Genomic DNA, 24,748 nt, shown 5'->3' on the forward strand with positions numbered 1-24,748 from the left:
CAAAGATGGGGAAACATGCAAGGATGGGGGGAAACATGCAAGGGTGGGGGAAACATGCAAGGATGTAGGAAGCATGGCTGCAAGGATGGGGGAAACATGGCTGCAAGGATGAGGGCAAACATGCAAGGATGGAGCAAACATGCAAGGATGGGGGAAACATGGCTGCAAGGATGGGGAAACATGCAAGGATGGGGGGAAACATGCAAGGGTGGGGGAAACATGCAAGGATGTAGGAAGCATGGCTGCAAGGATGGGGGAAACATGGCTGCAAGGATGAGGGCAAACATGCAAGGATGGAGCAAACATGCAAGGATGGGGGAAACATGGCTGCAAGGATGGGGAAACATGCAAGGATGGGGGAAAATATGCAAGGATGAGGGAAACATGGCTGCACGGATGGGGGGAAACATGCAAGGGTGGAGGAAACATGGCTGCAAGGATGGGGGGAAACATGCAAGGGTGGGGGAAACATGGCTGCAAGGATGGGGGAGACATGGCTGCAAGATTGGGGGAAACATGGCTGCAAGGATGGGGGAAACATGTCAGGATGTGGGAAACATGCCAAGATGGAGGGAAACATGCCAGGATGGGGTACATTTAACAGGATGGGGGATACATTTACCAGGATGGGGGAAGACATGCCAGGATGGGGGTACATGAACATGCCAGGATGGGGAACATTTAGCAGGAAAGGGTAAAAATGCCAGGAAAGGGGACATTTACCAGGATAACGGAACATGCCTGGATGGGGTATATTTACCAGGATGGGGGAACATGCCAGAATGGGGTACATTTACCAGGATGGGAGAACATGCCAGTATGAGGTACATTTACCAGGATGGAGTCATTTAACAGCATAGGGGAACATGCCAGCAATGAAATAAATTTACAATAATGGGGTACATTTACCAGGATGGGGTACATTTACCAGGATGAAGGACATTTACCAGGAATGGGGTACATGCCAGAATGGAGGAACATTTACCAGGATGGGGATTATGCCAGGATGGGGTACATTTGCCAGGATGGGGCCATGATGGGGACAAATATACTAGAGTGTAGGAAATATATATCAGGATGGGGGACATGTTTACCAGGAAGTGGCCTAGGAAGGGGGACATAACTACACAATGAAAGAGGGGGGGCAACTCATACGTCTTTATGAGTTTTCAAGATGCTCAGACTTTGAAATGTAGATGTGGATTACAGGGTGAAATCTGATTGCCTTCCATGCTAATATGCTGCAATTTTTTCCAGAAACATCAATCCAACTTCTGTGTCTGTAAAGGGCAGTGACAGTGGCTCAGCTTCAATGTGTGGTAAGCACGCATGAGCGTGATGTCCCCTGCTGAAGAGAAGAGACTGTAAAGGTAAGGTTAAAATCATTTATTTACATAATAGGATTGGTTGGCACTTCAGAAAAAAAATTGGGTTTAGGGCTACAGTTTGGGCACTCGACCTGGGAAAGGTTCGCCATGACTGCTATAGACTCATTTTGCCAAATGGGTCTCTGCATCTGCATGTACATACTTATATCAATATTTCTGTATTTATTTTGTATATATTGTAAATAGTTGTGTAGACTTATTGTATATATTTTTTCCTTTTTCTAGCAAGTTTATGAACAAGGCAATATACTGTATGTGATGTAAGTAACTCAGGGACATCCCTATGTATAAGTAATTCTGAAATTCCAAGTCTTGAGTGACCTATGGAGCCTTGTTCTCTTATGTTTCATGAGTTGAGCTCAAACATCTAAGACTTTTTCTATGTACACAAAAGGCCTTCTTCGTTCAAATATTGTTCACAAATTTGTCTTAGGGGCACTTTGCACACTACGACATCGCAGGTGCGATGTCGGTGGGGTCAAATTGAAAGTGACGCACATCCGGCGTCGCAGGTGATATCGTAGTGTGTAAAGCCTTTTCGATACGATTAACGAGCGCAAAATCATCGTAATCGTATCATCGGTGTAGCGTCGGTCATTTCCATAATTTGGAAATGACCGATGTTACGATGTTGTTCCTCATTCCTGCGGCAGCACACATCGCTGTGTGAGAAGCCGCAGGAGCGAGGAACATCTCCTACCTGCGTCCTGCGGCTCATGTCAGCTATGCAGAAGGAAGGAGGTGGGTGGGATGTTTACGTCCCGCCCATCTCTGCCCCTCCGCTTCCATTGGCCGCCTGCCATGTGACGTCGCTATGACGCCGCACGACTCGCCCCCTTAATAAGGAGGCGGGTCGCCGGCCAGAGCGACGTCGCAGGGCAGGTAAGTGCATGTGAAGCTGGCGTAGCGATAATGTTCGCAACGCCAGCTATCACCATGATATCGCAGCTGCGACGGGGACAATTTCACTCAGCATCGCAAGCATCGGCTTGCGATGTCGTAGTGTGCAAAGTGCCCCTTAGTCTGTGTTAGAGAGTATTTTAGTGGCCTTTTATTGTGGTCAGCCTAAGGGGTACTTTGCACACTGCAACATCGCTAGCCGTTTGTAGTGATGCCGAGCGTGATAGTCCCCGCCCCCATCGCACATGCGATCTCTTGTGATAGCTGCCGTAGCGAACATTATCGCTACGGCAGCTTCACACGCACTTACCTACCCTGTGACATCGCTCTGGCCGGCGACCCGCCTCCTTCCTAAGGGGGCGGGTTGTGCGGCATCACAGCGACGTCACACGGCAGGCGACCAATAGAAGCGGAGGGGCGGAGATGAGCGGGACGTAAACATCCTGCCCACCTCCTTCCTTCCTCATTGCAGGCTGGACGCAGGTAAGGAGATGTTCCTCGCTCCTGCGGCTTCATACACAGCGATGTGTGCTGCCGCAGGAACGAGGAACAACATCGTACCTGTCGCTGCAGCGAAATTATGGAAATGCCCGACACTACACCGATCATACAATTTTGATGCTTTTGCGATCGTTAATCATAGCAAAAAGGATTTACATACTCCGATCTCGACAACGACGCCAGATGTGCGTCACTTTCGATTTGACCCCAACGATATCGCAGCTGCGATGTCGTAGTGTGCAAAGTACCACTAAGGCACACCTGTGCAATTATCATGCTGTGTAATCAGCATCTTGATATGCTACACCTGTGAGATGGATGGATATCTCAGCAAACGAGAAGCGCTCACTAACACAGATTTAGACAAATTTGTGAACAATATATTACACAAAAAGGCCTTTGGCATTTATAGAAAAAGTCTTAGATGTTTGAGTTCAGCTCAAGAAAAATGGCATCAAAAGCAAAAGTGTTGTGTTTATATTTTGTTCTTTATATAACTGAGGTGAGGTGATAGACCAGTCTAAAGAGATGTGTTTTTAGCACATGAATAAAACTGTGGATACTGGGAAATAACTAAATGGTCTTGGTTAGTAAATTTCAGATCTATGGCAAGGCTCAAGAGAAGTCTTGGAGACAAGAATGTGAGGTTCGGATTATAGAGGGTGTTTACAACTCCACTAAACCCTTGGGCCCTGCACAAGTGTCTTTCATACAGAAAGGACTTTCACACATTTGATCATTTCTGATTGGACATGCACTTGTCGATTTTGGGTGAAATATAAGACTTTAGAACATTCTTTGTTTATAAACAAAATAGTCAAATAGCTATTGACAAATCACAAGACTTTTTAGATCTTCAAAAATGTTGATATGTTGATTTAATAAAATAATGATTACATAGGAAGCTTTTTAAATGTATAATTAGAAATTCAACAATATTGTAATATTGTTTAACATACTATGACACAAATTCACAATATTTTAAAAATTAAAATACAAGTATACATACTATACTATATATTATAATAACACAGTAAAAATGTAAAAATGTCATTTTGATTCCATACTGTAATTTTGAAATGTGAAATATTCTCTATTTTAACATTTACTTAGTAGTTCTATGCATGATTGACATTTTCTCTAGGCTCTAATGTTTTGTAGTTATACCAGTGAAATGTAATCAATATATTTCACTATTTTTCTCTTGAGGAATTAAAAATATATATTAATTTTGGTGAACATACAACACTTTACAAATGATGAAATTGACAGAAGCGGTAATGCAACATTGCTCTTGTCCTTGGGTGACAGGGCTTACATGACTTCATGTTAATTTACAAAAACTTGTTGCACCTGCAAATTAATTCTATCTTCTTGTCATTAATCATCTTTGACCTTCACAAAAATGTTTGCAGAGCAAATATAATGTACAATTAAAAGTCAAAGTTAGTCATTAATCAGGCCCAGGTTATGGCAGCAATAATTTTACATGAATTACTTATGAGTATTTTAATTGCAATGTTTAACATTATGTAAATAATTTACAAATACTATTTTCTACAATTATAAGTCATTATGCAAAATGTTTTACTTATTGTTCTAAGAAGTTTATGACACAAAGGTCAAATGCCTTTAAGCTTTTTTTTTTTTTTTAAATATCAGTTTTCTGGTTTAAACATCAATTATCACCTAATATTAAACAAACATGTCTTTCTTTCTAATTTAGTGTTCTTCAAAGACAACAGAAACACAATTATCTTGTGACATGTTATGTGGATGACATTTTTTCTGGATTAAAGTGTAATACTATGTGCTACCTATGGTTCATTTTGTTGATGTTGGAGATGGACAAATTTGTTCAAGGGATGTCATGATCCAGGACCGGTATTCTTCGCTCAAGAGTTTCACAGATCTGGCCTGGTCATGTCAGGGGTTAGCTCCCATCAGCCTCATTCTGGTTTCAGGAGGCACTATAACTGGTCTCTGAACCTACATTCCTGTGCTGGTTATAGTTTTGCTCTGCATCTTGTGACTGGCTCTGGTGAGAATTCCTGTTTGATCTGACTCCTTGTTACCATGCCCTGACCTGTATCCTCCCCCGTTCATCCATCTATCCCTGTCCCTAACTTCCCATTCCTGTCTGTTGTTTGTATTTCCCTCTGCATACCTGATCTCAGTTCTGTTTTCTGGCTTAATTTTTATCCTCCCTTTGCTGTGACTTGACTCTTCTAACTAGAACCTGACTGACTACTCTATTGTCCCCTGGTAGTTTGCCTGTTAACTGTCTGCTGAAGTTTCTCAGCTGTACTACAGCTAACTTTCTGTTATAGTTGTACTTTGACTCTCCTTCACTACTCTGCTGCTACCTAGTTGGGAATACGCTGTACTACATCTGACTTGACCTTTGTACAACGTGACAAGGGACATTTGAGTTCTCCAGAATACTGACTTTTGTCATTATCTCCACACCAATTATAGCCAACTGACTGCAATTTTACTAAACTATAGATTGCTGTGAAAATGCTAAAATAATAAATAATACAGCTAATATTGACTTCACTGCTAACCTATAATGCGGGTCCCACAGCTCATGTTCCTCATTCAGTCATTGGCACCTCTTTTTACTACAAGCAGGGTGCTGAACCCCTGGGATTAGGCCAGAACGTTTTGTTGTGGTTAGACCCAGGATATCCCTGTACAAAAACTTGGTAAGGTCCTGGCCTAGTATGACATGGACTAGGCTTCCAAAGCCTTGTGTTGGTAGGAAGAGGCGGGAAAGGACATCGGACATTAGGCAGCCAGTCTTGCCAGAGATTTGAGTTGTGATGTGAGTATTAATTATTTTTTTATTCATCTTACATTTATTATAATTTGAAGAGACACCAGTTCTTACTAAGCGACATTCAATTTGTGTTAAATAGATTGGCCGTGGATTGAATTCCCAGTAAAATTTTTACAATTTGTTGAATTAAAATCTTTTCAGATTCCATCAGTTCTAGTTTATGAGTATTGACTAGTTGGTAGATTAGAAAATTTAATTTTGCTGAATTCTCCCCAAAGATCTGCAACAAGATAAAGTCAGTAAAAGTCAGTAAAAGTAACTATACATGAGGATGGCAACACTGAAAAGTACTACGGATTGTAAACAGTTCATCTCCTGTTTGATCAACAATTATTGAAATATTATGCTCACTTGATACATTTTAACTTCTTGGGTTGAGTTCCTCGATCTAAAAATCACATTGGAAGAGAATCATGTCACAACCAACAGCATTTTGCATTATCACCGTTCCCAATTAAGTCATGTTCGAAATGGAATCAGAGGGATCCTTCCCATGTGGGGATTGCACCATCTGTCCTCACATGATTGTGGATAGGGGCATAACTATCCCCATTTTTCCAGAAATGATTACCACAAAACAGTATGCCAATTGCCAGACCAGAAATATTGTGTATCTTCTCGTCTGTGACTGTCCACTAATATACACCTGGAAAACATTCCAGGGGCTTCAACACCATATCCAGCACCATTTTTTCAAACATCACAAGGGCATGTAAGGAAAAAGTACAAGCTAAAACCATTACCTCTGTAGCAGTCCACTCTTTCGAGTCACATAATGGATCATCATGGCAGGCACGTATTTTGTTGGTGGATAAGGTCTCTTTCCAGCATCAGAAGAGGACAGGCTTCAGATGATCTTTTTCGATGAGAGGTCAGATGTATTTATGAGTTGCATAGTTCGGCTCCACGTTGGCTTAACGAGGAGATAGTCTTTACGAGTTATTACAAAAAATAAAAAATTGAACAATAAACAGGCTGTTAGCTTTTGGATTAACAGAAGGTCATCACTTTTCAATTGTGGCTATATTTCTCCTTTAGATCAACTTATGATTTTTGGATGTGCGGCCATGACTTTTTCTACTACTATGTTATTTTCTTACTTTACCATATAAATATTTTATCTCCTTTGTCCATAGAATCAGTTTGTCTCATTATACATTTAAGAAAGCCTGAACTCTGTCTATCAACAGGAATGTTTTGAGGTCTGTCATCTATTAAGAAAATTATCTGTTCAAAGTTCAGCTTTATTTTTACCATAGACACCTTTGTTGGTTTTCCCCTCCACTGTGGCCATGGTTCTTGCATACTGGTTCTTTTGTGATTATTTTTGAATATTTTTCATTTAGGTCTTATCTCTCATCATTATTTTAGCATTGTTACAATAAACTTGCTTGCATATTCATGCATGGTTGCTATTTTACTTACCTGTGCTTGCCTATACACAGCATTCTAACCTAGGGCGCTTGGGCCAGCATCTGCTGTTTGATTGCACTCTGGGAACATTTCACAAGTCTGTAATAAGTAATTTGTCATGACTAGAGTTGAGCGCGGTTCATGGTTCGTGGTTCTCCAGTTCGCGGTTCGAGTGATTTTGGGGGCTGTTCTAGATCGAACTAGAACTAAAGCTTTTTCCTAAAGCTCTATAGTTCTAGTTACGTTCGAGAATGGTTCTAGCAGCAAAAAGCCAAGCTAATTACTAGCTGGCTTTCCGCTGTAATAGTGTAAGTCACTCTGTGACTCACACTATTATGAAATTTCAGCGTATAGTGTGCGGGGACTGCGCATTCAGATCACTGCTGCTGGGATAATGGGATCACCATTTTTTTTTTCCTTGTCTTCCTTCCCTAAGCGCACGCGTGTAGTGGGGCGGGCCAGCATGTCAGCCAATCCCAGACACACACACAGCTAAGTGGACTTTTAGCCAGAGAAGCAATGGCATGTGTGATAGGATGTCCATGTCACATGTCCCTGCATTATAAAAACGGGTATCTGCTCGTCCGGACGCCATTATCTCTTCTGCGTCTGGGTGTCAGTCACCGCTGGCGTAGCTCCTGTCTCCGACACTGCTGTGTACGCTCTACACACAGCACTAAACAGAATAGGGATAGAAGTTACTATTAGCCCTTGTAAGGGCTAATAACAGCAGGCTCAGAGCCATAGGTGACAGTCAGGTCCGTGGAAACAGATTTTAACAGCTACAGAAGATAACAGCGTCTGTGTAGCTAAGGTCAGGGACTTCCTCGCTGCATTTCCCCATTAAGAGGGATAGAAAGTGAGGCTTCCTTTCCTCTACACTGACCCACAACCCTGCCACTGTACCCTCCTGCCCTTTGCACACTCAAGCTCATTGTTGCTAAGCCATTATACTTGCAAACACTGAGTAAACTTAGTGGCATCCTAAAAGTGGCTGTTGGACTTCCATTAGTGTCCCACTAGTGCAAATCTATTTGCAGCACCTCTGCATTGCACAAACAAACTCATTGTTACTAAGCCATTATACTAGCAAACACTGAGGAAACTTAGTGGCATCCTAAAAGTGGCTGTTGGACTTCCATTAGTGTCCCACTAGTGCAAATCTATTTGCAGCACCACTGCATTGCACACTCAAGCTCATTGTTACTAAGCCATTATACTAGCAAACACTGAATAAACTTACTGGCATCCTAAAAGTGGCTGTTAGACTTCCATTAGTGTCCCACTAGTGCAAAGCTATTTGCAGCACCGCTGTATTGCACACTCAAACTCAATGTTACTAAGCCATTATACTAGCAAACACTGAGTAAACTTAGTGGCATCCTAAATGTGGCTGTTGTACTTCCATTAGTGTCCCACTAGTGCAAATCTATTTGCAGCACCTCTGCATTGCACACTCAAGCTCATTGTTACTAAGCCATTATATTAGCAAACACTGAGTAAACTTAGTGGCATCCTAAAAGTGGCTGTTGTACTTCCATTAGTGTCCCACTAGTGCAAATCTATTTGCAGCACCGCTGCATTGCACACTCAAACTCAATGTTACTAAGCCATTATACTAGCAAACACTGAGTAAACTTAGTGGCATCCTAAAAGTGGCTGTTGGACTTCCATTAGTGTCCCACTGGTGCAAATCTATTTGCAGCACCTCTGCATTGCACACTCAAGCTCATTGTTACTAAGCCATTATACTAGCAAACACTGAGAAGGTTAGTGGCATCCTAAAAGTGGCTGTTGGACTTCCATTAGTGTCCCACTGGTGCAAAGCTATTTGCAGCACCACTGCATTGCACACTCAAGCTCATTGTTACTAAGCCATTATACTAGCAAACTATACTGCCAGTTTAAGGGCCGTAGTTGCATTGTCAGGGATAGTTATTGTTGTTTAATCTGCTGTTAATACAGATAGACCACCGCTGCAATTTACACCACCTCTCAATTTTTACTAATACATTTTAAGTGCACAATCTTGTTGCAATCAAAATGAGTGGCAAAAGGGCAGATGCTGGTGGAAAGGGGAAGAGGCATGTTGGAAAAGGAAAAAAAGGGTTTGTCCGTGGGGAAGGTGGCAAAGCTCCATTAACATCTGCTGAAGATAGACCATCTTCCAGCAAAAGTAAGATGTCTACTACTTACCTTGGACAATCCGATGTGCTCCCTTTTTTATGGACACGAACAACTGGAACAAAGGTAGATGATGGCCAAAAAAAGAAAATGCTTGAATGGATCTCAAGTGGTCCAATAAGTGCCCTCTCCGCCACCTCAACTACCGCATCCAAAAAACACCAGTCCTCTGAGTTGGCATCTTAATCACACTTGCTTTCTCCCAGCTCTGAAGTCTCCATCCGCCCTGCACAGTATGGTGGAACTGAGATGGCTGAGTCTGCAGAGCTTTTCAGTCACACTATAGCCTGGGAATCAGAGGTGTTCTCCCAAGCTACAGTGAGTACAGACCAGGAAATGGTCTGCAGTGATGCCCAGAACCTTTGTGACTCTGATTCAGGCCGTGAGGACCAAGATTCTGAGCTTAATGTTGACCCTTATTCACAAACTGTAACACCTTTTTTTATAGACAATGAGGAACATACTGATGATGAAGAGACGCAGATACCAAATTGGGATGACAACTTAAATATTCGGTCAGGGCAAGAAGAGCCTCGGTCTGAGGGTGAGGGGAGTGCAAGCACAACAATTGATGAGGAAGTTCTAGATCCCACCTACTGTCAACCCACAATCAGGCACTCGAGGAGGTCAACAGAGGCGGTGGAGGAGGATGCTACTGACGACGAAGTTACCTTGCGCCTTCCTGGACAGAGGAGTAGTACTGGTAGCACGTCTACAACTGCATCCTCAGCCACCACTCTGCCTCTGAGCACTAGTCGGGGGGGCTCAGCAGGTCGCATGCCCTCTAAGCCTTGCCTAGCCTGGACCTTTTTTGACATAGAAAAGGATCGCCCAAATCATGTGATATGTAAAATTTCTCGTGATTCTGTTAGTAGAGGGCAAAACCTTAGGAGTTTGACAACTTCTTTCATGAATCGTCACATGAATAAATATCATATGTCCCAGTGGGAAGCTCACCGTGCTGCAATGCGGTCTAGCGGAGCAAATCATCCACCGCCTGCTCATTCAAGTGCATCCGCGCACTCTTCATCTTCTAGGACTACGGGGACAGCTGTCACACCTGGTTATCCAAGCACAACTTCCACCACTGTAACCGCAACAGGCAGTTTGCTTGGTAGGTCGTCATTTGGTTTGGAAGGGGAAACAAGTGCATGTGTACAGCTCTCTCAGACATCGATAGCATCAACGTTGGATGAAGGCAACATCATGTCTACACCTACACTTTCCTCACAAACCTGCATTTTTTCAGGGACACCCTACTCACCACCGTCTACACACAGCAGCCAGATCTCTGTCCCTCAGATGTGGACAAATAAAAGGCCATTTCCTGCGACCCATGACAAAGATAAGAGGTTGACTTTATCCCTCTGTAAGCTTTTGGCTACTGAAATGCTGCCTTTCCACCTGGTGGACACACAGGATTTTAGAGACCTTATGTCTGTCACTGTGCCCCAGTGCCAGATGCCCAGTCGCCACTACTTCTCTAAGAAAGGTGTGCCTGCGCTACACCAGCATGTCGCACACAACATCACCGCTTCCTTGAGAAACTCTGTGTGTGAACGGGTGTATTTCACCACCGATACTTGGACCAGTAAGCATGGAAAGGGACGTTACATGTCGCTGACTGGGCACTGGGTAACTATGGTGATAGATGTTGAAGGGTCTGCTGCACAAGTCTTGCCGTCCCCACGACTTGTGTGTCAAACCTCTGTCTGTCCAAGTTCCGTCACTGCTTCTGCCTCCTCCACCTTGTCTGGGTCCTCCACCTCCGCCCCAAGCCTGCCTAGTCAGGCCACCAGCGTTCTAACTGCGCAGAAGGAATCACGCACCCCTCATTACTATGCTGGCAGCAGAGTGCAACGGCATCAGGCGGTCTTTAGCTTGAAATGTCTTGGAAATAAGAGTCACACAGCGGCTGAGTTGTGTTCAGCTCTGGAGACTGAGTTTAATAAATGGTTGTCTCCACTCAACCTGCAGCCTGGTAATGCCGTGTGCGACAATGCTGCAAACCTGGGTGCGGCCCTTCGCCTGGGCAAGGTGACACACGTGCCTTGTATGGCTCAGGTGTTGAACCTTGTTGTCCAGCAATTTTTAACACACTCTCCCGGCCGAGATGGCCTTCTGAACAGGGCACGAAAACTGTCTGCTCACTTCTGCCGTTCAACCACCGCTGCTGAGCGACTTGCATCGCTCCAGAAGTCTTTCGGCCTGCCGGTTCATCGCCTGAAATGCGATGTGCCGACACGCTGGAATTCGACTCTCCACATGTTACAGCGACTGTGGCAGCACCATCAAGCCCTGGTGCAATACGTCATGACGTATAGCCTGGGCCAACGAGATGCAGAGGTGGGGCAGATCATCCTGATGGAGTGGTCTCAGATCAAGGACCTATGCACCCTGCTGCACAGTTTTGACATGGCGACGAATATGTTTGGCGCTGACAATGCCATTATCAGCATGACAATTCCAGTCATTTACATGCTGGAGCACACGCTAAACACTATTCGGAGTCAGGGGTGGGACAACAGGAAGGGGAGGAACTACAGGAGGATTAAAATGCGCAAGACACAACAACATCACCAAGGTCCAGACGTTCATCATCACCAACGCGGAAGGCATGGGACCATGGGGGACAGGGATCAACAAGGCGCATAGTAGCAGGCGAAATGTTGAGGAAGGTGCAGGAGAACATCAAGAAATGGAGAACGAACTGTCCATGGACATGGAAGACTCAGTGAATGAGGGAGACCTTGGTCAAATTTCTGTTGAAAGAGGTTGGGGGGAGATGTCAGAGGAAGAAAGAACGGTTAGCACCTCTATGCCACAAAAACAGCGTGGGCTTGGTCCACATGGCTGCGCAAGACACATGAGCGCCTTCTTGCTGCACTACCTCCAACATGACCCTCGTATTGTCAAAATTAGAAGTTATGATAACTACTGGCTTGCCACACTATTAGATCCCTGGTACAAGTCCAAATTTTGTGACATAATTCCAGCCATAGAAAGGGACGCACGTATGCAGGAGTATTAGCAGAAGCTGTTACTCGATCTTAGCTCGGCTTTTCCACCAAACAACCATGGTGCAGGGAGTGAATCTCCCAGTTGTAACTTAACAAACATGGGACGGTCTCGTCATCTTCAACAGTCTGCCCGTACCAGTAGCACCGTATCTGGTGCTGGTAACAGCAATTTTATTGAATCTTTTCATAATTTTTTTACACCATCCTTTGCAAGGCCACCAGAGACAACAAGTCTGACACATAGTCAACGGCTGGAGAGGATGATACAGTAGTATTTCCAAATGAACATCGATGCCAATACCTTGCAAATGGAGCCTTGCTCATTTTGGGCTTCAAATCGTGAAAAATGGCCAGAGCTCTCCACTTACGCCTTGGAGATTTTGTCGTGTCCAGCTGCCAGCGTTGTCTCTGAACGTGTCTTCAGTGCTGCTGGGTGTGTGCTAAAAGATAGATGCACGCGTCTGTCCAGTGACAATGTGGACAGACTAACGTTCATCAGAACGAACAAGTCATGAATCCCCAAGGAATTTACTACCCCTGTGTCATCCTGGGGAGAGTAAATGCTTGTGGATTTTTAATGTGCTTGATGCAAATCTACCTGTGAAGTGTACAACTGGGGCACAAGTGCTGCCACTGAAGGGGTGGGTGTGTGTGTGGCCCAATTTTTGGAAAAAAGGGAGACTCCGCTTGGAGTAACCCTTGCTTGCTGTGTTTTTTAAAAGGAGCCAAGATGAACAAGTCATGGTTCAGCAAAGACTTTGCTACCTACCCCAGAGTCATCCTGGGGATGGTTAAGGATGGCGTATTTTTGAATGTGCTTGATGCAAATCTAGCTGTGAAGTGTACAACTGGGGCACAAGTGCTGCCACTGAAGGGGTGGGTGTGTGTGGGGCCCAATTTTTGGAAAAAAGGGAGACTCCGCTTGGAGTAATCCTTGCTTGCTGTGTTTTTTAAAAGGAGCCAAGATGAACAGAGCTGGGATCAGGAAAGACTTATCTACCTACCCCGGTGTCATCTTGGGGACTGTTTAAGGATGGCGTATTTTTGAATGTGCTTGATGCAAATCTAGCTGTGAAGTGTACCACTGGGGCACAAGTGCTGCCACTGAATGGGTGGGTGTGTGTGTGGCCCAATTTTTGGAAAAAAGGGAGATTCCGCTTGGAGTAACCCTTGCTTGCTGTGTTTTTTAAAAGGAGCCAAGATGAACAAGTCATGGTTCAGCAAAGACTTTGCTACCTACCCCGGGGTCATCCTGGGGACGGTTAAGGATGGCGTATTTTTGAATGTGCTTGATGCAAATCTAGCTGTGAAATGTACAACTGGGGCACAAGTGCTGCCATTGAAGGAGTGGGTGTGTGTGGCCCAATTTTTGGAAAAAAGGGAGACTCCGCTTGGAGTAACCCTTGCTTGCTGTGTTTTTTAAAAGGAGCCAAGATGAACAGAGCTGGGATCAGGAAAGACTTAGCTACTTACCCCGGTGTCATCCTGGGGACGGTTAAGGATGGCGTATTTTTGAATGTGCTTGATGCAAATCTACCTGTGAAGTGTACAACTGGGGCACAAGTGCTGCCACTGAAGGGGTGGGTGTGTGTGTGGCCCAATTTTTTGAAAAAAGGGAGACTCCGCTTGGAGTAACCTTGCGGTGTTTTACAGTATTTTAGAAGGGCATGCCATGCCTATATCTGTGTCTACTACTCTTTTTCCTTGTCCAGCTCTTTTGTTTTCGCTGGAGTATATGTCCTTGTCACTTTCCCATGTGTTTGTGTTGTGTTGTGAGTTTTTTGTCACCTTTTGGACATTTTTGAGGGTGTTTTCTAGGTGTTTTTATGTGTTTGTGATTGCCTCCCATTGTTTCCTATGCGGTTCGAGTGGTTCGCCGAACCGGTTCGCCGAACCGAACTCGAACGAGACCTCCATTCGGCGAACCGAACTCGAGCCGAACCGCTACCGGTTCGCTCATCTCTAATCATGACTGCTTCTGCTTGCATCATTTTGCTTTCATATTGGCAAACTTATATATGTCTATACGTGGCTTTATTTGATGGTTATTTGTACTATCTTAGTCATTTGGGGCACCTGCATAACATCTACAGGTGCTGTGTACCTTTTTAAATCTCTGTGGTTTTCCACCAACACAACCCTTATTTCCACTGTTACAGGTCAGATTAAATTAATCTTCCTGTTGCACCTATATTGCAACACATCTTTAGGGGGTTAGCCCTTAGGCTTTTATGTACCTATTAGCCAAATGGCATAGTTATGTACAAATGTGCCTTTCAGCATAGCCAGTGTTTTATCTCATGTTGGTATGCCATCTGTTCTAGCACTATCGTGTTTAAATAATTACGGATCCTATTAAGGTTTAAAACTTCATCTACTAAATTTACCTTTTCATATATGTCTCAACCACACATTAATGGCTAAATCCATTTGCAACAGTGTGATTTATAGTACTTGCCATGATTTGACCTAAGTGCTACTTTTCTGAGTTTCTGGTTAATTTCTGAATGGCTACCTGATTCAATTACTCTTTATTTTTTACACTTTATAAGGTCGAGTAGAATTGGGTTTTAATAATCATTGACTATTATGTCAAGGTTTACAGTTTCATCCATTAGGCTTTACTAACTGATTATTCCTCCCTTTATAAGATGTTATGATTGTAGTTCATGGTACCTTGTATAGCATCTAACATGTTCCAACAAGTGCATGTGTAGCACCCAGTGATATGGGGTACTCGGTTCCGGGCAGTTTCTCTACAGGGAATGTCACGATGGTGGCCGGTTCCGTGCCCTGGGCCCTTTTTGTAATGGGGATATTTACAGAGGATTTGTGAATAAAGCTATTTGTGACGCCACTTGCGGTGTTGCAGCTAAGTGTAGGGAGCTGCCGCTGCAGATTTTTTTGGGGCTGATGGAATGGGCAGCTCTGATGACTTGGGCCCTCCGCAAGTAGAGTATTACCCCAGCAGGTGTATGGTGTGGTGGACGTCGAAAGAAGGAGTCCAGACAGATATTCAGTGCAACTGGTTTACTCACTTGAGATGTTAACTGGTTGCCTGAGGCCGGCTGGTTTCGCCTCCAGGTCCCTGTCGTCCCAGTGCCAGTCTGGTTCTCTGGTACCTTCTTCCCCTGCACCTGTCTCTGGTAAGTGGCTCCCCGTGGTATGGAACACTGGGGGTTCCCGGTTTGTGGTTTGTCCACCTCTGTCCACCTGACGGTAGCGTGAACCCTGTGGGGATGGAGTCTCTGGTCCTGTCCCCAGCTCTCTCTTTGCTACTGAGTCTTCGGATTCTTTAGGGTCAGCAAGGTCCTTGATGGTCCCCTTTGCTGTGCAGGTGTTCACAGGTCGGCTTGAAGCTCTTTCCTTTCCTAGGTTCCTGTACCCCTTCGGTGTGTAGTTCTGGGAGTACTCCACCGTACTCCACCGGCAACCACCTCTCCTGGGTACCAGGTCACCGTTAACCCGAGTCAAGGTGCTCCTCAGTCACGCCCTCACCCTTCACTAGATTTAGACTGGCTTCAACTCCCTACTCTCCACAGTCTGCCCCTCCTACATAGTCAACTAGTGGACTGGAGTGGCTCCAACTCTAGGCGGCCATCCATTGGTCCCACCCTAGCTGGGTACTATTCAATGGGGGATTGTTGGGGAAAACTGGGATTACCTGGGTTTTTGGTGTTACCGGGATTGGGGTTCTGGGTCCCTAAGGGGGTAGGCTCTGCATCCTTGTGGGGATGCAGAACCTTGTATCACCCTGATGGTCTCAGGGGTGCTACACATGACATGTTTCTTGAGTGCCTATCCAGCACTTGAATAGGTATTCTATCTAACAATCTTATGCAAGTGATGTTACTTATCATCCACATATGCACCAATGTGCTTAATTCTATGCCATATGGCTGAGCAAAACTTTTTTAATACAGTACACAGGTATTTCATAAATTGCTTGTATCATGGTAATACACAGCTTATATTCCATGAAGCTGCACTGAAGTGCATGCATTGTCTACATAAATTGTTGGACCACATCATTGTTAGTATATAATACTATGTCAATACTCTATGCAACCATGTCTGATTAAGTTGCAATTATGTGTTGATTATTCCCTCTGAAGTTAACATTTGCATTTACTTAATATTTTCCCACGTGTTATTTAGTTGCATTATGAAATTGCCTAAAATTTGTTTACAGAGTTATCAATCACAGCATTGGTTATGCAGTGAGTTACATGTGATTAGCCCCTTAAAGTGTTTATCTAAACACTGGTATCGCTCTTATTTAATAACTCCATGTAAGGGACATTATTTCCTAAGGTATGTCAATGAATCTGCCTCTATGCTGCATATTTGTGCAGGATCTTTTAGAAATCTAATATATATACCTTAAACATGTTGCATATGTGATGAGCCGGGTGACTGCATTCAGTTTGGGCAACCTGCGCATGCAGTCCGAACGCTTTGTGTATCATGGCCATGCACGGTTTATGTATTGCGTGGTCACACTAATGTGCATGACATGCCTTTATAGATGGTTGCACTATCAAATGCTGGATTTCCAGTGCACAAGTGCCCTTTGTTTCTTTGGGCAACTTATACGTGCACTGTGAACATTTTGTGTATCATGGCAACAATCTATGTATTGCAAGGTCATACCAATGCGCATGTGTCACCCACATAGTCAGTTGCACTATCAAATGCTGGATTCCTTATGTGCAGGCGGCACTTCTTTTTCGGATGTACAGCATGCTAGTACCACCACACTGGATACACTTCCGGATGCTGTTTCTTCTGGCGCATTCTAGTCTGACACCCGGTAGCTATATAGTAATTATGTTTAATTGTATCAACCGTACTTAAGATATGTATTGGGTCCACTATCTTGCACTTTATCACCTCTGAGGAAGCCAACTTTTTTGTGAGGTGATACAAGTGAGGTCCTTTTGCTCTAAACTCTGATGGCCTTATTTTATATTTTTATCATGTGAGCCATCATGTGTTTAGTTGTTTCAATAAAGATTGTTTAAGTCATCTTTATTTCGCTGATCCCAAGTTTAAACACAGCAGCTTTGTCTTGTTGTTACCATATTCATTGTTTGTTGTTTTCTTGTTTTTGATCCCATCTATTACTATGGAGCCCTCTCCTCCTTTAGCTTTGCATTGTGGGAAATGCTGCCAGACAAGATTTTTTTTTTGCAAAATATGAACCAAATCTCAACATGTTTGAATTTGCGTGAAACCACGAATTTCAGGAAATTAGACTAGAACTTGATGCTCCACATATCAATCCACTCATCTCTAGTAGCTTGTAAATATTATTCTTACATACTCAGATCCATATGTTACTTTTATGTCTTCAAAAATATCCGTATATCAATATGGTTCTGTAATAATTTCATTATTTTCAATACTTTTAGCCAATTATAATTATTCGATTTTGAAGCTGCTTTCCTTGGTTTACGAGTAAAATATATCTTTGTACCGTGTTAGCCAGTAGAGATATCTCTACTTCCTTGGTTTAGACATTTGTTTTAAGAATCTATGGCCGAGAGAAAGAGTCAAAATTAATTGCACTTATCACCTGCATTATTTCCTTTTATCTATGTCTTTGTGTTGGCTATTGCGGTATTGTTGCCTTTAACACTCAAGATGGCCAAACACTTGAAATAAACTGAAAATAACCATCCATCTTGTCACTGTAAGACAGCTGTAGCCGACCACATTTCTTCAGCAAAGTATTGAAAAATCTGGCATGTTCAATCTCTCAAAAATTCATGAATATTTCATTGAAACATAAAAGCTTATAAAGAGGTTGTATAGTTTTATGGACAGTATTACATAAGCCTTTGGATTTGGGTGATGATAATTTTGAAAAAATTTGAAATTCAGATACAAAAAATGTAACCTTTGATGATTTATTGTGAAATAAATAATATCTTTGAATATGAATCACAACGTAATTGTGCACCTGAATGTTAATTTATTACTACAGATGAGCAATCCCTTTTTTTTTAATTATTTATACTTGTTTCAATTCGATATCATCTCTACAACATTTCCTGTGGGTTAATCTAGGAGCTAAATGGTTCCACAAGAATGAAATATGATGATATACACCATTATCCAATTTAGAGCTTTTAAAGAAACTGCATGGAATTTACCCAAACACATATAATTGTTAGAGCAGTGTATCCACACTACATAATCTTGTGGTATATTTATTAGTTATTAAAAGTTTAATGCCTTAATTACTGGCATAGCTCTGAACTTTAAAGAGTTAAAATTTTCATTTATTGATGTATTTATTTTATAAATAATAACAGGGAAGACAAGTGAAAATAAGATATTTTGTAATATAGCTTATCAAAAAATGTGTCCAGCGCATTTTCAGCTCTGAGGGATCAGTGTCACGGTCGTCTCCCAGTTTTTGGAGACTAGTGACAGCCTCTCATCTCTATCGGGTTATCCACATTTAAATGTGGTTTTGTTTCCTTCAGTACCTAAGGGTAAGTTCACACAGTGCGTTTTTCGCGGCGTTTTTGTGCAGTTTTCGGGTGCATTTTTGCTCAGAAAACTGCATGACTTTGCTTCCCCAGCAAAGTCTATGAGTTTTCATTTTTGCTGTCTGCACACAGCGTTTTTTTTCAGCTGTGTTTTTGTGGTGCCACAAAAACGCAGCATGTCAATTATTCCCGCGTTTTTCACTGCGTTTTTCATCCATTGAGTGCAATGGGATGTTGAAAGACGCAATGAGAAACGCAAATAGCTGCGTTTTGGTGCGTTTTGGTGCGTTTCTAAGACCAAAAACGCAGCTATAAACGCAGGAGGTGGGTAGTAAAGTGACGTGTACAGGAAGAGGATTCCTTCTGTCAGTATATACAGAAGCGTGAATCCTCCTGGTACCGTCACCGCCGCTTCCACCTCCAGTCCTGGGCATGTATGCTGCCGTGCGGCGCCATGTCTAGGCGGGAGGTGGAAGCGGCTGCAAAAACAAAAGTGAACAGTAGAAAAAAAAAAAAAAGTTATACTCACCTGTCTGCAGACTCCCGGTGCCATGCCCGCTCCCAGATCCTCCTCCCGGTCCCGCCGCTCCGGGTGTGTGCAGTCTCCCCGGGTACGTATGACTGCAGGATGCAGAACCTGGTGATGGATCACCTGATGCGGTCACCTGACGCATCAGCTGATCGTAAGTCTCGGGCTGACGCCGGCGCCCAGCCGGTTATCAGCGGATGCGTCAGCAGACTTCATCCCTGATTACCGGCAGCTGCTGCAGCGATCGGACGGGATCAGACTCCCGCCCCATCGCTCCAGGAGCTGCCGGTAATCAGCACATAAGTGAGTATTTTTTTTTTTTGCACCGATGCATCTGCTGATTGTATAAATGGCTTTTATACAATCAACTGATGTGTGATGTGATTCAGGCACTTGATCCTGACATATCATCTGATCGCTTTACCTTCCAGCAAACCGATCAGATGATATTGGATCCGGATTGGACGGCGCGGGACCCTTGACCCAGGATTACTGCGGAGGGGGGTTCTTTATTTCAATAAAGATGGAGTCACTAGTGTGTTGTGTTTTATTTCTAATAAAAATATTTTTCTGTGTGTTGTGTTTTTTTTTTATCTTTACTAGAAATTCATGGTGGCCATGTCTAATATTGGCGTGACACCATGAATTTCGGGCTTAGGGCCAGCTATACAGCTAGCCCTAACCCCATTATTACCCAGCGAGTAACCCGGCATCAGGGCAGCTGGAAGAGTTGGATACAGCGCCAGAAGATGGCACTTCTATGAAAGCGCCATTTTCTGGGGTGGCTGTGGGACTGCAATTCACAGCGGGGGTGCCCAGAAAGCATGGGCACCCTGCACTGTGGATTCCAATCGCCAGCTGCCTAGTTGTACCCGGCTGGACTCAAAAATTGGGCGAAGCTCATGTCATTTTTTTTTTTAAATTATTTCATCAAATTCATGAAATAATTAAAAAAAAAAGGGCTTCCCTATATTTTTGCTTCCCAGCCGGGTACAAATAGGCAGCTGGGGGTTGGGGGCAGCCCGTACCTGCCTGCTGTACCCGGCTAGCATACAAAAATATGGCGAAGCCCACGTCATTTTTTTTTGTTTGGGGGGGGGGGAAGAAATCCTGCATACAGTCCTGGAAGGAGGATGTTGAGCCTTGTAGTTTGACAGCTGCTGTCTGCTCTCCTGCATACACTATTGGATGGAGGATGCTGAGCCTTGTAGTTCGACAGCTGCTGTCTGCTCTCCTGCATACACTATTGGATGGAGGATACTGAGCCTTGTAGGTCTGCTCCCCCTGACTCTCCCTCAAGCATACAGTCCTGGATGGAGCATGCTGAGCCTTGTAGTTCTGCAGCTGCTGTCTGCTCTCCTGCATACACTATTGGATGGAGTATGCTGAGCCTTGTAGTTCTGCAGCTGTCTGCTCTTCTGCATACACTAGTGGAGAATGAAGAACACATTGAAGAAGGAAATGACATCAGACCTGTTTTTTTTGTTCACTGATAAAAAACGCATAAAGACGCAGTGAGCAAAAACGCAGCAAAACGCAGCAAAAAACCGCACCAAATCGCGGCAAAACGCGTGCGTTTTTTGCCGCGGGTGCATTTTTGTGCGTTTTTTGCTGCAAAAAATGCACAAAAACGCAGCGTCAAAAAACCGCAGTGTGTGAACCTAGCCTTAGAGTGCACTGGTAGATTCCAAAACCGTAATAGTGAAAGTCAGTAAACCAGGCACTCCAATGGTGAAAAAAGGAATTTATTATTTAAACCATTTGTGAAAGATCCAGTTATGAAAAACATTTTCAATTAAAGACTTTCTTCATTTCACTGGTAATTACCGTATTTTTCGGACTATAAGACGCACCTGACCATAAGACGCACCCTGGTTTTAGAGGAGGAAAATAGGAAAATAAAATTTTAACCAAAAAATATGGTCATGACACACTGTTATGGGGCGAGGATCTGCTGCTGACACTGTTATGGGGGTAATGTCCCCAAATTCTCTACTAAGGTACCCCATTCTGATAAGGATCCTCCTGCCTTGTATATGATCCTGCTCATATACCCCCCATCCATCCTGCTAATAATATACCCCCCATCCATCCTGCTCGTGATATACCCCCATCCATCCTGCTCAAGATATGCCCCCATCCATCCTGCTCATGAAATGCCCCCATCCATCCTGCTCATGAAATGCCCCCATCCATCCTGCTCATGAAATGCCCCCATCCATCCTGCTCAAGATATGCCCCCATCCATCCAGCTCATGATATGCCCCCATCCATCCTGCTCATGAAATGCCCCCATCCATCCTGCTCATGAAATGCCCCCATCCTGGTAAATGGCCTGTATCCTGTGGCACAGGAAAAAAAAAAATAAACGATTATACTTACCCTTCCTCACTCCCTGAAGCACCGATCTCTATCTCAGCTGCAGCGCCGCTGTGTGGAGCCGTTACCGGTGTCTGCAGCATCGCGTCTTCCTGTCTGTGCCGGCGGTCAGCTGATCGATTCTGGTGGATACTAGCGGCGCGCACAGCGATGACGTCATCGCGGTGCGCGCCGCTAGTGTCCAGATCAGCTGACCGCCGGCACAGACAGGAAGACGTGATGCTGCAGGGGGGTGGCTCAACACACGGTGACGGGTGAGTACACTGATTCACTGCACTGATGATTATGCGCGGGGAGCAGTGAATACAGCCGCACATGATCACTCCAGGCTGTAGTTGCCAGGGGTGATCACGGCCGGCTGCTAATTATGCACGCATCCCCCCCCGCCCATCACTCCGCCCACCTGTCAGCGCCGGTTTCACTGAGAGATGATGGGCGGGAGGATGGGCGTGCATATGTAATGAGCGGGCCCATGTGGTCACGGCAGGCTGTTACAGCCTGCTCGTGCCGCCGATGACCCGCTGCACCGCGGCACCCTCATTCCCCGCAGCCTTATAGTCAGACCATAAGACGCACCCCCCACTTTCCCCCAACATTTGGGGGGAAAAAAGTGCGTCTTATGGTCCGAAAAATACGGTATATGTCAAATAACAAATTACCACTGGTAATTATAAGTAACATACAAAAAAATAAAAAAATTACAAAACCATCGAGTCATCAAATTACAAAAATTGAGCATATAGAGACTTTTCTTATGCTAGACCCCTGACTAATATACATCATATATGGTGACAAGAGGAAAATAAAAGATACAAAAATAAAAAATATTTTCCTCATCACCATATATGATTATATGATGTATATTAGTCAGGAGTCTAGCATAAGAAAAGTCTCTATATGCTCAATTTTTGTAATTTGATGACTCGATGGTTTTGTAATTTTTTTATTTTTTTGTATGTTACTTATAATTACCAGTGAACTGAAGAAGGTCTTTGACCAAAAACTTTTTTCGGAACTGGATCTTTCACAATTGGATTAAATAACAAATTCCTTTTTTCAGCATTGGAGTGCCTGGTTTACTGACTTTCACTGTTTCCTGCATTTGGACTTTATCCTTTGTTGTCTTCTCTTGTTCGTCTTTCTTTTCCCTGTGAGTATTAGTGCAGCGGTGGAGTTATCGTCTGCCACCAGGCAACGCACTAGTCAGGCCCACTACAGGGTTATTCTTAGCGTCTCATGTTCCTTTTTGGTGACAGTTGAGGAAACTGTATAGGGCCTAGTTAGGAGCATAGGGTCAGAGGCAGGTGAGTGCAGAAGGTGTCCATCTACCCCTCTCACTAGAGCGAGGGCCCACCATTGAAATTGTGTCCCTGGTGTTCCCCCTACCTGTTGTACTGTTGTCAGTATTTTTTGTCATGCATCCAGACTTCGGTTGGTCTGAACGCATCCGCCACGCATCAAAGCATGACAATGAGATGACAGTTTCTGCTATTAAATGTCTATAGCAAGGAGAAGAGCTAGGGAAAGTCAGAAGCTGACACAAATAAGTTCACCATCGATGAAATTTGCACTTATAGTATATTAAAATATAATAGAACAATTTAAAATGCATACAAATATATAAACAGTAATATTTGTGCTTAACAGCATTTCAACCACACCAAGGTAATCTCAATATCAATAGTTCCTAAGTTTATTGACCTCTCCATGTGACCATCCAGATGACAAATGAAAAGAAGAGATAGCAAATGATTGATGAGTTCATGAATTACAATATGCTGCCGCACACTGTATGTATATTTGTTTGTATATTAATCACAGATTATTTGTCTACCTGTATATTAACCCCTTAACTACCGCGGGCGGTAAAATTACGTCCTAGCGGTCATAGGGTTAATATCCTGCTTCTGTTTTATACAGCTGAGATGTGTGCCTGCTAAGCACGAAAGAAATTGTTATCTGCCCATACCGTTTAACCCCTTAAATAGCCCTGTCAATAAGTGACAGCACCATTATAATCGCGAGTGCTTTAAAAGTTTACATACCGCCGATACAAGAAGTCACATGACGTGATAACATCACTTACAGTTGTTGTCATGATAGCAAGGGTCATGTGATGACTCCTGTAGCTCACATGACTCACTTACTGTTTCACCTGGCCCAGAGCTGGGTGAGACAGGAAATGAGCATATCTCATATTCACAGCTATGTAGATCATTCAACAGAAATTGCCACAGCTACCCACCCCTGGGCCTCAGCCGCGTTGCTTAGGTAGACGGCAGACGGTAATCCTCCACATACACTGGACAGGTGGTGCTTATCCCCCAAGCAGAAAAAGTTCCTGGATAGAGTCCAACAATAGAGATAGGGCAGCACTCACCAGCGTCCAGTAAAAAAGACTTTATTTATTCATGGTGCAGGTAAAAAAGCAGGAGCAGAGTTGACAGCAGGGCCCCCTCACGGACGGCTGTCGTCCGTGAGGGGGCCCTGCTGTCAACTCTGCTATCTCTATTGTTGGATTCACAGCTATGTAGTTGTAATCAACAGATATGGAAGAGCGATCAGACAGCTGATCCATATAGCCCCTAGGGGACCTAGAAAAAAATAAATAAATAAAAAAAAGTTTTAAAAAAAACCCTAAAAGCTCAAATCACCCCCCCTTCGCCCCATTGAAAATTAAAGGGTTAAAAAAATAAAAAATATACACATAATTGGTATCATCGTGTTCAGCAATGCCAATCTATTCAATAATTCAGCAATCTATCAAAATATAGAATCAATTAATCTGATCGGTAAATGGCGTAGCGGCAAAAAATCCAAACGCCAAAATTACTATTTTTGGTCTCCACAAACTTTGCACTAAATGCAATAACAGGCAATCAAAACGTAGCATCTGTGCAAAAGTTGTACCGTTAGAATCATCAGCTTGGGACAAAAATAAGCCATCACGGAGAAATACATACTGAAAAATGAGAAGGCTACGGGTCATGGAATATGGCATAAAATGTACGCCACTTTTTTCCGTCAAACTTCAGATTATTTTTAACCCCTTAGATACAAGTAAACCTATACGTGTTTGGTGTCTACGAACT

The sequence above is a fragment of the Anomaloglossus baeobatrachus genome, chromosome 3 (genome assembly GCF_048569485.1).
Source record: "Anomaloglossus baeobatrachus isolate aAnoBae1 chromosome 3, aAnoBae1.hap1, whole genome shotgun sequence".
Classification (NCBI taxonomy): domain Eukaryota; kingdom Metazoa; phylum Chordata; class Amphibia; order Anura; family Aromobatidae; genus Anomaloglossus; species Anomaloglossus baeobatrachus.